Raw genomic sequence first — 13,543 nt, forward strand, 5'->3', positions numbered from 1 at the left:
TTCACATTTTTTAATTCATGCGGAAGTCAAAATGACACTATAAATCATGAAAAAAGGGAGTATTATTAAATTACTAATTTATATATAACATAGTATAAATAAATTACTAGAGTACTATAATACAAGAAATTAATACATAAAGTATATTAATACTTATGAAGCAAAATTTTGAGTAATTGTTTTTCTTGAAATTTTAAGAAATAATAATAAAATATTAAAATATAATAATAACTTTTCCTCACACTTTTTAAAACTAATACTCCATATACGTTAAGAAAATGTACTAGTAAAATTTATTACTAGTGAATTCCCAATCAAACGAATCCCAAATTCCCAATCCATTTTTACGGAGTTCCAATTCTGCCTCCTTTCTCCCTCCCAACACTCTCTCTCCTCTCCTGCCCCAATTAATCCCTCTCTCTCCCACCGCCCCATTCTCCCACAGCCTCGACTACTCCCCTATATAAAATGGCAGACGGCACAGGCTATGCCCCCGCTGGAGCGGGGGCAGGTCCTTAGCTGCGCGTGTCATGCAACCCCTTTCAATCTTTCTTATTTTTAGTAACATTCCTAATCGAATATATATGTCATTTTACATATTAGCATATAATATTGTCATCATAATTATAAATATATTAAATAAATATTAGCATGTTAGACAAGTATTTAATCTAAATTATTAATGTATTTTTGATGAAATGTTACAGTTTTCGACCCAGCAGTTAAGCATTCTGCAGAGTATGATTCTGCCAAAGATACATGTTGAATCTCTCTTATGAATTTGATTTACTAATTTTCCAAACAAAATTATATTTATATGCAAAGACCTAATTTTGGAAAAAATTTAAAATGTCAAGAGAAGATTTAGTTCAATTGAGTATAACCCAATGTTTAATATTCCCTCTGTTCCATAGTAAAAAAAGATTTAATGCAATTTATTTGAAAATAAAAAAATTTAGAATTCTTGAAATTAGTTGTTTCGATTTTGTGATAGTTTTGGTTAATCGAATAAGCGTTAGGATAAGATGTTATATGTATGAATTGCGAATAATAATATCCAATTTCAGAGATTAAGTATGAGGGAATTCACTATAGTCTGTCCTATTGTCATAACCGCATTTTCTAAGGATAGAAAACACGGTTGATCGTGATTAGGGGAGGATTAAAGAAGCAGGGAAGAAAGGGTAAATAAACGAAACTCGACCATAGCTCGAAATAATAGGGGCAATTCGAATTAAATCAGAGTATTATATCAACAGCTGACAACTCAAAGGAATACAATATCTCATCAATATATGAACTCGAAAGAAACAACATTTAGCGGAAGCATTCGAGAGAAGAATCATATTATGTATGAAGACATAATATATTCGGAATATTTAAAAGCAAACACAAATCTGCACCAGCTCTGCTCAACACCCACCGCGCTCGTCACAGCTCAACCTGCACATTTTTTAAAAAGAATGCAGGGCTGAGTACTTGATGCACTCAGTGGACTCATGCCGAAAACATTTTATAAAAAGTATTTATCATGCCACCATAGAGTGTCCTCGGGGTTCTAACTTTAAAAATGCCCGAGACACCAAAATCATTTTCATTGTAAAATTCGACTGATCAGTCATTTTCCCACAGATGTCTACCATATCTGATCCATTGATGACAAGGAATGTGGCCACATTCCAAGTCACTAGACCGGCCGACCCAAAAGACGGCTCACGATCCCCATTGGTGTACACTAGCCTGAGTAGGGACTCACTCCCTAGTCAGACCCGAATTCGATTATCCATAGATAGCAAAAGCCACAGCAGATAGGTTCCATAGATAAAACAAAACACGGCATGACAAATATTCATTTTCACATAAAAATATACTTAGGGCATTGCCCTTATTTAAAAAGAAAGTTCACCTCCTTCACTTAGCTCCTCAATCACTTTCTGCTCCAACCACAACCAACTTGCAAAGTTCACCTTTTGAAATAATATGATACGCTAAAATTAGACTTTGCAAAAAACTAAATTTACCAATGCATGCCTTCTAAGTGTGTGCTCAAAATATTCTTCGTTCTCATATAATAAAAACAGGTTCATCAATTAAGTTATCCACATAGTTAATCTCTCGGTTGTCACTGGAAGAAGGCAATATGCACATTTCCAAAGCCCAAATACTTGATACTCCCACATCACTACACGTATATACTCCCCTAACCAACACATTTCCTTAGTATCTATGCTCCCACAATACTACACGTCCATACTCCCTTCCCAACACGTGTATACAAAAAGAAAAAAAAGAATAGGTACTGCATACTCCCAGCCGTCACCAACGCGTCTTCCTCACCAATTCCTACCATCAACTCTCTCCCTCTCGACATTCTCTTCACAAAAATTAAGGAAACACCCATCTCTATTCATCTAAATCTCAACTCAGTAATCGATATCGTCTTCTCTCTCTCTCCATGTCCCAAAAATTGGAGCAGCCACTCATTCTCCGTCCCTTTTCTCCTTCGGCGACAGGTAAGTCCGCCTCCCTCGTTTCCCTTTTAATTCTTATAACTATCATTATTAAAATTCGATTTGTTCGGGCAGGTTCATGTTGAAAATAGTTTCAAACAAAATGGCCAAAGATTATATCTTGGGAGCGGTTACAGATTATTCAAGGAATTATTCAAGAAGTTGCAAGGATGAACTAAATTCTCGTGGCCTACTGTGAGTGTGCTACCATGATTCATGAAAATATGCAGCAAGAATTTCATATGTAATTGGGAGAAATATACCTTTATGTAAGGGAGAAAGATATTGCAATTGCAGGAGGAATGAAACTCACGGCTTTCTCCTCTGGAACCCCTCTCTCAGACTTTTTATTTTTATTTATCTTGGATTTTGAAGAATGTGGAGATATAGAATAATTGTAGGCAGAAAACCGATCAGTATCATGGAAGGATATATATATATATATATGTATATGTATATATATATATATATATATGTATATGTATATATATATATATATATATGGGTGCATTAAGGTCCTTACACCCTCTTAGTCTTAAACTTAACACTAATATCAGCCCTTGGATTAATGATTTTGATGGTTATGATTTAAAACATCCGTCCTACATTAATACATATTTTTGCTACATTACATGGGTAAAATGGGAAAGACACAAACTCAAGCATCGGTTTTAAACTGCATGTCCATAATTTCCGCCATTTAATTAAAACTGTCGATTTGTATCCCTCTCTCTCCCATCAAATCACAATTGTGTCTCCCCAAATTCTCTCTCATAAAAAACCCTTCCATCCCCATTCTTCCACCCAAATCTCGTCAAAAGCCCTAATCTTCAACGATTGAAGACGCCGCCGAAAGAGTTGCTACAAATCGAAGCCGCGAAGTGTATGTGGTCGAGTTGGTGTGTCGATTGAATCATACGGTTTACTGTTTTGCCCATTTGAAGACGAACGCGAACAAGGTTAGTCGATTGAGCAGAGTTTCGGTTATTAATTCGCGAAATCAACCACAAACGTAGGGTTTCCGTGGTGATGGAAGTTTATGTTGTTTGGGATATTTGAATCTGTGATTTCAGTGTTTTTTAGTAAATATTTGAATTTTTTTTCTGAGTTTCATTTTTTTTTTGTTTTTCGATATATAGTTGATTATTTGGTTGTATATGTTTGAATCACTAGTTTTTCCAGCCCGTAATGTTCATTGTGTTTACTGTCAATGGTTTCCAACAACATATCTCCACAACTGCTACATCATCTAACTCTTCGGCTTACATTATTCATGTATAATACATAAGAAGAAGGAACTGAATAATAAATCTTGTTTACATTATTTCACTAATATAGTGCATTATCTGCTTGTCTACACAGTTTGCATTTGATCTATTTGTTCATAAACAATGCGGTGTTTAAAGTAGTACATTAACTTGTTTTAAAGAGGTAGATTAACTGGTTTATACACCTGATCTATTTTTACATTGTACCATTCAAGAGGTACATTAACTTGTTTTCTCCACGACATTAACATGGCTTCTGACATGTCTCTATATCGTCTACATCATTCAACTATGCCTCTTACATTATTTGTTTTTTTAGCTGTGCTTGTACATTAATCTACTAAATGCTACATTATTTGGTTACATCTTGCATTTATATCTGATTTCTGTATACATTATTCCACTGATTTGCTACATCAATATATATGTTTGTACATTAGGTTGAGATACATTATTTAGGAAGATTTTTAAAATTATTATCTACTAATGTGCTACATTATTATGTGTTGTAGTATGCTCTGTTACATTAATACATTTGTTGAGTTACATTATAGCTTCTTAAGATTACAATATTTGCTTACATTAGGATTTGATACATTATTTAAGAAAATGTTTACATTATTTTAAACTGATAAGCTTATTTATTGTGTTAAACTATGCTATGTTACGGTAATACATTTGTTAAGTTATATTATTTGCCGTCTGTGGTTACAGTAGGCCTTGCGTATATTTACACTAATTCACATTGATGTGTTACATTATAGTTTCATATTGTTAATAATATAATAATGTGTTTATTATTAATGTATCATTTAAACTAATCAATGTATACGTTTTTAAATAGGTACAAAGAGGACCACAATTGATTTTGATGATGACTTTGACGATGACATGCTCATTGCATTAGCACACCGGCTGCGACAAGAAATGCTTGAAGTCATGTAGGACGATGATGTGGTAAAACCTAGGTGAAGCAAGAAGGACAACACTTGTACTTGAGGAGTTGTGCAACAAAGTTGGTGAAGCTGACGTAGATGCTCAAACAAAGTTTGTGAAGCCAAGGAAGATGCTCAAGCCCCAAAAAATAGTGAACGCAGTGAATGCTTCTGGAAAAGTATGTTCAAAATTATAATTTGAAATGAGTACCCTGAATGTTAGACTTTATTTGTGGGAACCAAAGATTGGTTTGTTGTTTTATATTGGTGATGTGGTCGCTTTTGAAAACTTGTACTGGTAATACTTTTGGTACTTTTTGTTTTCGGAACTAAGTTAAACACGACGCTATTATAGAATTAATGTAAACTTCGTTCACGAGTAATAGTGTTACTATATTAAACCAGATACAATACACTTTTTGTGTTCCCTAATATTTCGTTATTTGAAGGGAAATATGTACATTAATCAAATGATAAGGGAATGGTAAAATATAAACTTCGTTCCATTAGTAATGTAACAAAACTACAAAAAATCATACATAAACGATTTCTAATTTTAAATTAAAATTACATTGTTTGAGGGAAATAAATACATTACAGAGGCAGAATTGAGGGAAATAGAAACATTGTTGAGGCATAATTGATTCTATAATGAATACATCTAAATTTGTAGTGAACAAATGCGACTGTAATAGTTTGATATTCCTTCTTAAAGAAAACAGATATAAAGTCACCATTATGTTGAATAATGTAGTAGCTAATAGACAATAATGTATATAAAAAATGGAATAATGTAGACATTAAATCAGAGCGTTCAAAAAAAAACATATGTACCAAAAAAATATATGTACCAAAAGTATACATTACTTGACAACACCAAAATACATTAAACGCAATATTTCGTTTGTTAGAATCAAATACGGAAAATGCGGGAACTAGAGCCTAGCCTTATGGATAATTTAACCCTACGGGAATGGGACTAACTCACGCCCTTTTGTGAAAGTTGTGTCAATGAACCTAGTACTACAACCGAGCCCCTTGGACTACTAAACCCTAGGTGAAAGGTGTTACTTTCCGGCATTAGGGATGTAATACGATTCTAATTTACTTTGAAACTGACAAGTACATTAAAAGCAATTTTTCTTACATTAAAATCAATTTGTGAATTATATGGAACTAGACTCTAGCCCTACGGATAATAAAACCCTACGGGAATGGAACTAACTCCCGGCCTTTATCAAAGTTGTGTCACTGAATTTGTACTACAACCTAGCCCCTTGGACTACTAAACCCTAGGGGGAAGGTATAAACTTCCGGCACAAATATAACTACACGTAAAACTATTACCTCATTACAGGAGGTATTCCTACATTACAAAACCAAAATCGTACATTATGGAAAACCATTATATAATAATTGTGGAAATATATTTCATACGTATAAACGGGTCCTTCTACCGTAATTTATACTTCCAACTAAAAAATAATTATTAACAATAATTTGTTGTAGAATTTAGAATCTGCGGTAGAATAAACCGTAAACATGGAAGAGATTAAAGATTTAATTATGGAAAACCAATTATATAATATATTTACCAATTTTGGAGGAGAAAATCAAGGAAGTATAATAACCGCCTAAAATAAGAACTACCGGCTGTGCCCTTTTCGAATTTAAATAATCATTTAATTAATCCACATGGCACAAAACTAAGCGTTAGATTTAGAAATCCAATGGAGTGGGAAGAGTTTTGTGTTTTCCAACTATTTAGTGTAAGGATGTGAATACATCCCTATATATATATATATATATATATATATATATATATATATATATAGGGTTTTGATCTATGAAGACCAGATTTAAATACAGAAATGCAGAACACGGTCATACGTAAGACATTTTTAGGTCATAGTTAGTTTATTTTTAGGTCATGCTAACAAAGCATGACCTAAAATGATCTTAACATGACATAAATCCAAATCTTATAATATGACCTAAAACTACTTAATTATGACCTTTCGTGTTTTGGGTTAATTATTGACCATTAGATCATCTAATCCTAGGGCCAAGATTTGGGCTGCATTCCTGGATTTAAACACATACTTGTTTTGATCATCTCCCTATATATATATATATATATATACATATATAGGAGCACTAGGGTGCCACCATAGTTATAGTGACACCATACCACCAATATACACCCTTAGATCCGGAAATCCAACGCCCAAGATTGAATTTAGCGAACAGAATTGAGATCGCTGTCTAGTGTATACAAAATTGCTGTCAGGGGCATTTTAGTCATTCCAAACAGAATCAAATTGGGGATATCCCCCAAAAACAGCGTCACTCTCCAAATCCGACTCTTTCTCTACCATACAGCGATTGCTCCCATTCCGCCGCCTCCATATTCACAAATCGAAACCCTGATCCACTAAATCCCGCCGCCTCCGCCTCTACACCGTGAAACTTCAATTTTCAGCCACAACTACACCGTGAATCGCGTGATTTACGGCTAACTTCTAGAATTTCGAACGCCTACAACAGCTAAACGGTGAAATTAGTTCACAAGGTATGTTAAATTGATTTCGTTTGGTGTTGATCGGAATAGGTTTCGAGAATGTTACTCCGTTTGTGTATGCAAATTTATGTATGTGTTTATTGATTTTTGTTCATGTTTCCTTGATGTTACTGTGAAATTTAAGTATTATTCATTCAATTTATGCCTTGTTTAATGTTTGGATCTGAGGTTTTTGCAAAATTCAGGTTGATGTTTTGGAAACCTTAGATCAGCGAAATTTTAATTTGATGTTTTGAAATTTTGGTTGATGTACTGTAACCATCAATTTTGGTTGATGTGCCATAGATTTTTACATAATTAATCACGATTTGTGAGGTGTTGCTCGGTTAGGAAACCCTAGATAGTGAGCAACTGTAACCATCGATTTTGGTTGATGTGCCATCAATTTTTACTCAATTAATCTCGATTTGTGGATGATTTGGTTGTTGATTAGTTGTTAAAATGTAGACACTGAATGTTTTTGGATATTATTTGTATGATGGATGATATTTGATTGATGTTCTTGGTTTAATGTTGTGATAGAAGAATTATAATGACAAGAATGAGAACAAGAACTGAATCAGATGAGGATGAGGTTGAAACAAGTAATAGTGAATGGAATATGAATGAATAAGAGATTGAAGAAAGCAGCAATAACATGAATGAAGTTGAAACACAATCTGTACAATGAGGTTTAGGTATAGCGATACATCTTGCAGATTTCCATATTATATATTGAATTATTGATTGTTAGATATTGCAATATTGCTGATTATATATTGCAGTGCATCATTTACAATATTGCAGTATTGTTTATCACCAAATATTGCAATGCATCATTTACAATATTGCAGTATTGTTGATTATAGATTGCAGTGCATCATTTACAATATTGCAGCGTTGGTTATCATGATGGAAATACTCTCTTTTTTTGTAGTTTTGGTAAATGTTCTAGCTACAGACAAATCGCCCGAAAAGCAAAAGTGAATGTTCTACAGCTGAAATGGAGTACAAAAGATGACACAACAGATTGTGGCTTTTATACAATGCGTCATATGGGAACGAAAGTCTTTGCAGCTTCTCGTGCCAAATATTGTACAACAATGATGTATAACAATGAACCATGGCCTTTGATTGTGTGTTAAGTATTGTCTCACATCAGTTCGAGGAGGCAAAAAAGAGAGGACCGATAGATGTGGAGAAGATGGTTGCGGAGTACATGAAACCATAAACAATGAATGAACTCTTGGCTTTTTTGAACATGAATGAAATCTTGGTTGTGTGAATGAACTGTACTGAAACATGTAGTTTTGTAGTTTTGTTTTGGTGTAGACAATGTGGGTGACTTAATTTGATTGAATTTTTTTCAATAGTCGTTTTGATTTCAGTTAATTATAAAATGCTTGCATGCTTGAGATTAAATATAGGTTAATAATGTGTCTCTACATTATACATAATATTTTTATTAGGTGCACTCCAACTCATATAGTCATATACTGCAACATTCATTAAACAAAACTGCAGCATTCATTGAACAACACAACAATATAATAATGTAAAAATTTGTAATTTAAAAGGATTGAAGTTACACTTATTGCTGAAATGGAAGACAACCTGGAAACAATAGTATAAAATTAATAATTAATCCTTCTAGAAATAATAGATTGAAGCAAATAGTGTGGTCTGCAATCGTTACATTGACTTCAATATGACGATACTAATACTGCAACGTACAATGTATAAGACTGCAATATGGTGATACTGATAAGGCTAATTTCATGCATTGGTTATGTAGTGAAAAACATCACATTTCTGCTGGATCTAACAAGTTTTGTTAAGCCAGGTGTGTGTGTAGCGCTAGATCCAGGAGATGCTGGAGGAGGATATCTAGCGAGGAGCAGGAACGGAATCACGAGGAAAAGCTAGAGGAAGGAAGCCAAAAGCTGAGGGCAATCAAGTCAATCAATACCTCGCTGGGCCCCACCTCGAAGCTTATAAATAAAGGAGTGCGCAACAAGAATGGCAGATCGGTTACACTCCACACACAGTCACGCTCTTAGCACACACACTAGGGATATGGGAAATTTGGGGTGGTTTTCGTTTTCAGGAGTCTCGTATCAGTGCATCACCGTCCCTTGAGGGCGAAGAAACAATTGTTCTCTTAATTTCTGTTTACTACTCTGTTCCGTCTCGAACTTCACTTTTGGAAGTCGAGCTTGCTGTTTTTGTTGCTGGATTAGTTTAACCGTTCTGTTTACATTTGATTTGCTTTGATGAAGTTAGATTTCGTGTTGATTATTATGATGCTTGCTATTTTGGTTTGTTTATTTGAGATGTTCTCTTGAATTTGTTGCTGAATATTTTAGGAGATTCGAGAATCGTGGTATTGAAGTTGTGTTCGGTTGGATTTTTGTTCTGATGCTTGGATCCGGAGTGGATTTAGCATCCGAAGTGTGGATCTGAACAGGGGAGGTGAAATTTGTGCATGAAATTATGGGAAATTTTGTTCTGCCTGGTTTGCTTCGTCTAGCAGTTTAATTTCCGTCGTTGTTTAGTTTTCTGTTAAGATTATGCCTCCGATCTACATCTGAGTTTGTTTTTCTTGATCTCTGCATTTATTTGTGTTCGTTGAAGAAGATGAAGTCATTTTCAGTTGATGCTTTAGTTAGTTAGGCTGCAGATTCGATTCTGTCCGTACTTACCTTTTTCAGAGTTTGGTCCCCACTTGTTTTAATCTCCTTGGTCTAGAGATGTTCGTAGAAGTCCCAGATCTAGTAGTTGATTTGATTTAGTTCTTATACATAATTCATTTTTTGCCTAGATCTAGCAGTTAGCATAGCATACTTTATTTCCAAATTCACTTAGTTAAATTCCTCAACCCAAAATATGCGTGGCAGCAGCCAACCCAAAAATAGTTTCCAATTCTCTACGCATGTATTTTACGAGTCCATCTCTGTGGGATCGATCCCTACTTCCCTGTGCTAGTTTAGTATCTGTGGTTGAGGGTTTTGAAGGTTTGCTTGCGTACCAACGACCAGACTTCCAGTCTTGTGAGTCTCTAGACCTTGTGATCTAGTTGATTTACTGGATCTAGGAAGTGTGTAATTAGAAATTGATAGGATACAGCAAGCAAGAAAATCAACTCTTCAAATGGCGCCGTTGCCGGGGATGGATGGCGTAGTTTGTTTATGTGTTTAGAGATTTGGTGTAAATAGTTTTAATCTTTTGAATTTCGCTTTTGGCAGTTTATGAGCAAGGGCTCAAGGTCAGGAATCTGGAGCAACCCATCTTGGTCAAGGAACGTGCAGTTGAAGTGGCAAGTTAAGGAATCAACATCCGCCATAACTACCAGATCGGGGTTGTCAACTGTAGATCCATTTCCGTTTGAATCAGGGAGTGAAGAAGAGTGGAATTCATCGGGGAAAGAGGATTCACGGTCGTCGTCAGAAACTGAGCATTCGGAAAGGGAGGAAGAGGAGTCTGTAATGGCAAACTTAGTGGACCTAGACCCAGAGATTGGTTCGCTAACTGCACATCTCGACGGAGAGCCAGCTCATGCCATAGTGTCAAATCAACGTCAGCGGTCTATTGAGATCAAGACGAATGTGCTGGGCGTTTTACCTACATTCTCTGGACGGAGGAATGAGTGTCCTTATGAGTTTTTGAACGAGTTTAGTAAGCTATGTAGCATCCAGAAAAGGCCTAACGAAACTACCGAGGAGGACTATCGCCTGCGAGCGATTCCATTTGCATTGAAAGGAGAGGCAAACACTTGGTTGCTGAGGCTTCCACCTGACTCGATCACCACATGGAGGGATTTCAAATTGGAGTTCCTGGACTATTTCTTTCCGTCCAATAAGACAAACGCTTTGAAAAAAGAAATTCAAGAGTGTAAGCAGGACTACGATGAATCTTTAAGCCAATATTGGTCTCGGTTTAAAGGCCTGCTTGACGCTTGCCCAAATCACAGGATGACGGAGGCTGAAACATTTTATCTATTCTACGAAGGGGCAAATCCTGAGTCCAAGGACTTAATGAATTCCTCGAGCGGGGGGAATTTCACCAAGAATAAGGCAAGCGAGGCACGCGAGATTCTGGGAAGATTAATCGACGCGAAGAAGGCGTATGACTGCCCGCGTGCTATCATGAGGAGAAGCTCCGCGAACACAGTTAAGGAACGAGAAGGAGAAGAGGTTAGAGACAGAATAGATCGACTGGAGAAGGCACTGCTAAATGCCATTGAAAAGAAAAATACCCCTGGGTCGACTGATAAGGAAAAAAACCCAGGTCAAGAGGAACATCAGCTTCAATTTTACAATAATCCCTCACTCGATGGAGATTTCCAAGCTCAAGTGAATGCAATGGGGAATTGGAATCAAAGTAATCAAAATACCAACTGGAACCAGTGGAAGATTAAGGAGGCACCATGGAGGGACAATCCTTGTTTCAGATGGGCTGAAGGGAACCAACAACCACAGTCACAACACCCAGGTCCAGCGGAGAACCAGCAGACATGGCCCAGCCGGAATCAGGAAGGACCACAGCATAATTCTAACTGGGCAGGGAAGCAGCAAGAGGGGCTGAACAACTGGAATTTCCGTAACCAAGGGGATCAGCATAACTGGAACAACAGGAACCAGAGCAACCAAGGGAATTCTTATGTGCCACCGCATCAGAGGAACAATTCAGGAAACAATCAAAATTTCCAACAGAGTCACCCAGGTCCAGCAACCCAGTACAACAATAATCAAGGAGGTCAGGGAAATTTTCGCCAGAACCAGGTGGTTGGAACCAATCAAAATCAAGGATTTAATCCCAGTTCAATTCAAGGTTTCCGACCACAGCGGAATCTTGATGACATGGTGCATGACCTGGTAAATTTCCAACAACACATGCAGAATAACATGCAGGCTAATAATGACGTGGTGCACAAAATTCAAGATGCCCAGCAGGAGCAGAAGTCTGCCATGGACATGTTGGCAAAGCAGATGTCCCAGTTGGCCACGTCGCTGAACGAAATGCGGGGAAATGAAGGGAAATTGCCTGCCACTGTCAAACCACCAGACCGAGCAAATATTAGTCAAATTACCTTGAGATCGGGGAAAGGCTATGAAGGACCGAAGCAAGTGATAAACGAGGAGACACCCTCACAGATGAACGGAGAAAAGGGGAATCAGAAGTCTCGAGGAGATGATCCTGGACTCAGAGAAATTCCTATACAGGATGACCTCCAGGAGGGAGATTTAAGGGGATCTATGCCTCGACTAAGTGACCCATTTTTCCTTGATCCAGAACCTGAGTTGGAACTTAAAGAGGGAAGCAGGGAGACAGGTGCAGCCCCAGCAGGGAGTTCCACGAATGCAGTAAAGCGACCCAAACCATTCCCATATCGAGGAGAAGCCAAGAAAAAGAAAGATGATACTGAGGACCTTGTGGAAATATTTAGTAAGCTGGAGATTAACCTACCCTTTTTGCAGGCTCTGAAAATACCCACCTTCAGCAAGTTCATCAAGGAATTCATAGCAGGAAAAACCAAACCTGATGGGAAGATTGTTATAGGAGAAAATGTATCCGCCGTGATACAAAAGAGGAGGATGCCGTCAAAGTGTACAGATCCAGGTATGTTCACTCTTCCTATTTCTATAGGTGATATTAAAATTGAGCATGCCATGTGTGATCTAGGTGCTTCGATAAATGTCCTACCGCTGTCAATATATAAAAAATTGGTGGGAGTCAGTTTGGTCGATACTAAAGTAGTGATTCAGTTGGCCGATAGAACATGCATATCGCCTGAGGGAGTATTGGAAAATGTCATAGTCAGAGTGCATGATTTCCTATACCCAGCTGATTTTCATGTGATAAAAATGAGGGGTAATGAATCTGCTGAGTCTAGTGGGGTGTTACTGGGGAGACCCTTCCTTCGCACCGCGAAGACTGTTATTGATGTGTTTGATGGAACCATATGCCTGGACTATCATGGGGAGAAATACACCTTCAACATTGAAGAAGCTATGAAAAAACCGCTTGATGTTGAAAACTTGCATGTTGTAGATGTAATTAACCCCCTAGTCCAAGAATATCTTGAGACTGAACTAATGCAGGAACAGTTTGACAATTCGGAGCTGAGCCAGACTGTAGAAAAGGAGGTGACAGGATGGTGTGAAACTTTTTTCACACAGGACTTGACAGATGATCAGATCAATGAAGCGATCATGGCATTCTGCCACCAGCCACTATCATTCCAATCAGCCAGATCTGTTCAGGAGAAGA

General features: G+C 36.9%; 2 long non-coding RNA genes across 2 annotated transcripts; one reads left to right on the forward strand and one right to left on the reverse strand.

Annotated features, from left to right (window-relative positions):
• Positions 1-1,306: 1,306 nt before the first annotated feature.
• LOC125208368 (uncharacterized) lies at positions 1,307-2,894 on the reverse strand. The gene is made up of 3 exons (XR_007174098.2): positions 2,774-2,894; positions 1,907-1,967; positions 1,307-1,443 (listed from the first exon to the last, which is right to left on the reverse strand). It is a non-coding gene; the product is annotated as an uncharacterized LOC125208368 (long non-coding RNA).
• LOC125199778 (uncharacterized) lies at positions 2,242-5,096 on the forward strand. Its single transcript, XR_007172630.2, has 3 exons — positions 2,242-2,513; positions 2,586-3,469; positions 4,623-5,096. It is a non-coding gene; the product is annotated as an uncharacterized LOC125199778 (long non-coding RNA).
• Positions 5,097-13,543: the final 8,447 nt, after the last annotated feature.

The sequence above is a fragment of the Salvia hispanica genome, chromosome 6, assembly GCF_029641045.1.
Source record: "Salvia hispanica isolate PSC_SH4W2 chromosome 6, Shi_PSC_v1, whole genome shotgun sequence".
NCBI lineage: Eukaryota > Viridiplantae > Streptophyta > Magnoliopsida > Lamiales > Lamiaceae > Salvia > Salvia hispanica.